Raw genomic sequence first — 3,584 nt, 5'->3', positions numbered from 1 at the left:
GCCTTGGCTTTTCTGTAAGGGGCCGAAGAAGGCGCGCGTGGTCCCAGCTTTTTCTGAAAAGCTGGTCCTGAGCCTCAGAACCTCCCAGACATTGTGACCAGTTGACCCTTGAACAGTGTGGGTTTGAACTGCAGGTCACTTATACATGACCTTTTTTTTTTTTTTTTTTTTTTGGAATCCAAAGTCAAAACATTTATTCTTCATAGACTCAGAATCTGACAAGCAATTCTAGACCTTGCTTTCCAAATCCAGTGTTCTCTGCTGTTTTTCAGACTGAGACCTAGTATTTAAAACTACTCCGTCCTAAACGTATCATTCTGGATAACTGTTGTGCACTTGCTGTTGATAAGATTCTTCTGAAAACTGTCCATCAAATATATAAAGAATGGTTTCTGTCCAGGTATCAGCAGAGAGGGGAGAACTACTAAACACCTATCAAAAAATCATCTATTCATTTAAAAAATAACAAAACCAGTGCTGTTCTCTGCCATGAAAGAGAACATGCAAAATTAAATTACTTTTGTAGACTGTGGCATTATTTTATTACCTACACAGGCCTCAATCTCACTTAAAGATCTTTCAATACAAAGTTACCATCAGGATTTACTCAGTAAAAATCCTGGGTACTAACATGGCCCTACATGTGCTATTCCAAAGAGGAACAGGTTACTTTTGAGGAAAAGAGCTGCCTTGGTAACTTCCCTCAAATGCTTATTTTAAATAAACATAGTTAATGGAAATATTTTTTAAACCAACTCTGGGTACTATCTCGCCAACTGCCCACCAAATGGAAAAGGAAATCAAAACTTTCTCTACTTATTTGGGAAACTTTCCACCTTTACTTTTCAGATTATGACTTTTTACCTTTTTTTTGACTGTCTCATACAATATTTAAAAATTTTAAAATTGTTTTCCAATGTAAGTTCTTTTTCAAATGATCTTCACAACCCAGAACACAGACAACAGAGCAACATTTTCAAGTCACATTGATAATAATGAAGAGATGAAAATGGACGGATGTCTGAAAACAGGTATTCCCTCTGCTCCAAAGGTGAGCAAACTTTTAACATGTGAACAACACGGAACTCCATCCCTCAAACTCAGAATGCTTCCATTTCATATGTCAATATATTATTCTTAAAACTTAAAGTTTGGTCACTTGGAAAAACTGAACAAAAATTACTCCCCGACCCCCCTAAACAACAAAATACCTTTAATTGCCCCTTTCTCTCCCCAGAAAAACAGGGAAGTAGTTAGGGCTGAAGCCTTTAAATCTGAAATTTCAGCTCCTAAAACATTGCTGCAATCTGCTCAAAGGTACAAGCTCACCACGTCTCCTTCTCCACTACTTCCTCATTTATAAGTTTATTTCCACACACACATGCACACACACGCGCGCGCACACACACACTCGCTCACACATTCTCTTACTCTCAAGTAAGACACTTTTTTGTGTTTGTTGATAAATTATGAGGATTATGAACTAGGTGTGTACAGGGTTTCATAGGTGCTTTGTAAACATCACAGTCACTTGAGTCCTTTTCTCCAAAAGCCTGAAATCAAATCACACGACCAGCAAATCACTATTTCCCCAGACGCTGTTCACAGGCTGCATACTGACGGAGGGCAGAGAAAAAGTCCTCATAACTGATGTTTAGGTGGGAAGGCAAAGAGATAATCTCAGTCAACCTGATGTGCCAGGGAAGAAAGCCTAGTGTGCTGTCCACAGGACCAAACTTCAATACTAAATCAGGGTCAGGGAAACCATTTGAACTAAGTAAACTGTCTAACATATCTACATCCAAATCTGTGGATTTCTTTTGCTGCTGGGCTACTAACTGGCAGAAGTCTTGAGCAGCTCTTACAATATCTGCTTTTCCATCTTCTGGGGACAGCACCTTCACTGACGACTGGCAATTTAAAACTTGATCATCTTTGTCATTACTATTTGCAAACTCTGGTGAGTATTTGGAACAATCTAAGCCCAGAAGTTCCTGCTGTTGTTTTAAAATTTCATCCATCAATCTGGAATTATTTCTTTTGAAAATACCTCGCCCCCGCCGCCATCTTCCTCCTGCCTCGGCAGCCCCGCCCCCGCTAGTACATCTACATGATCTTTTTCAGTAGTAAATACTACATGATGATTTAGTTGCTAAGTCTTTTCTGACTCTCTTGTGACCCCATGGACTGTAGCCCACCAGGCTCCTCTGTCCATGGGATTTCCCAGGCAAGAATCCTGGAGTGGGTTGCCATTTCCTCCTCCAGGGGACCTTCTGAACCCAAGGACTGAACCCACGTCTCCTGCATTGCAGACGGATTCTTTACCACTGAGCCACCAGGGAAGCTCAAATACTGTGTAGCGTGAAGCAGTCCTTGGTTGGAAGAATCCACATTTCAGAACTTGTAGGTATGGAGGCGTAAATTCTGTGAAGATTTTTGATTGTGGAGCCTCTAACCCAGTGCCGTTCAAGAGTCAACTGTATTTCACTTTCAAGATGGCTTCATGTCCTTCAGTCACCAGGCGGTTCTGTTGAATAACTGACAGCGGGTTAGGAGTTGGCCCTCAAGTGGAAATTCTCCATGCAGTTCAGAGCCCTAGTGGCCATGCTGGGGGCACACCTACAGGGGTTTGTGGCTGCTGTCCACATTCCACTCGGGACTGGGGCGCAGGGAGTGACTCTCGTCCACGCCGCGTGGGCCCGGGCCATCTTCCTGGTCCCTGTGGGCCGCGCCTCTGTTGACATCTGGCACTTCCTGTCTGCAAGCTTTCTGTGGTAGGACACCAGGGAGGGGGAGCGGTCCCCATGGCACTTATGTTTTGTTTATATTATTCTTAAGTTTTGATCTTTGAAAAAATATTTATCATTTTCTAGATCTACTATTTAGCTTTTGGCTGTGTGGGCGCTCTCGTTGTGGGACGCAGGTTCAGTAGTTGCAGTACGTGGCCGTAGGTGCCCCTTGGCACGTGGGGTCTTAGTTCCCTGACCAGAGATCTAACCCGGGCCCCCTGCATTGGGAGCTCCAAGTCTTAGCCACTGGACCGCTGGGGAAGTCCCCCACGATGCTTTTAGATTAAAGAAACGTGGCCTTTTTGCCCGAGGCCTGTGTAAACAGCCTCTCTTTTGTCCCCTTTCCCCTGACCCTGCCAACACTTCCCCTCCTCGCTGGGGCCTCTCGGCCTCCGTCAGCGGCATGTGGGTTTACAGTTGCAGGCAGTGGTCCGGCTGTCCCCACAGACGTGGGAGCCGTTCCCGCAAAACCCACGGTCTCCCCCCAGCAAGCTGGTTGGAACCTCTCGATTGGCATCCACACTGCCAACCCTCCATTCTTTTATCTCCAGGTCCATTTGTAGCCCTCATTGGAGTTTCCCGTGGAGCTCCTACAAAGAGTCCCAGAAACGTCTCCACATCCTGACCCACTTTCTTCCACCATTTGTGTGGGCTCAAAAATTACAGTTCAGGTTTGGCTGCTCCGTGGCACGTGGGGGACTTCGTTTCTTGACCAGGGATGGAACCTGCATCCCTTGCGTTGGAAGGCGGGTTCTTGACCACTGGACCACCAGTGGAGTCTCTCGAATGGTATAC

At 45.1% G+C, this 3,584-nt stretch overlaps 1 pseudogene across 1 annotated transcript; it reads right to left on the bottom strand.

Annotated features, from left to right (window-relative positions):
- Nucleotides 176–3,194, bottom strand: LOC102176220 (annotated as a pseudogene). The gene is made up of 3 exons (XR_001295840.2): nucleotides 3,147–3,194; nucleotides 2,624–2,769; nucleotides 176–2,106 (listed from the first exon to the last, which is right to left on the bottom strand). The product of XR_001295840.2 is annotated as a dehydrodolichyl diphosphate synthase complex subunit NUS1 pseudogene (transcript).

The sequence above is a fragment of the Capra hircus genome, chromosome 7 (assembly GCF_001704415.2).
Source record: "Capra hircus breed San Clemente chromosome 7, ASM170441v1, whole genome shotgun sequence".
Classification (NCBI taxonomy): Eukaryota; Metazoa; Chordata; class Mammalia; order Artiodactyla; family Bovidae; genus Capra; species Capra hircus.
Note: the sequence above shows the minus strand (reverse complement) of the source record. Positions and strands in the feature narration are given on the sequence as shown.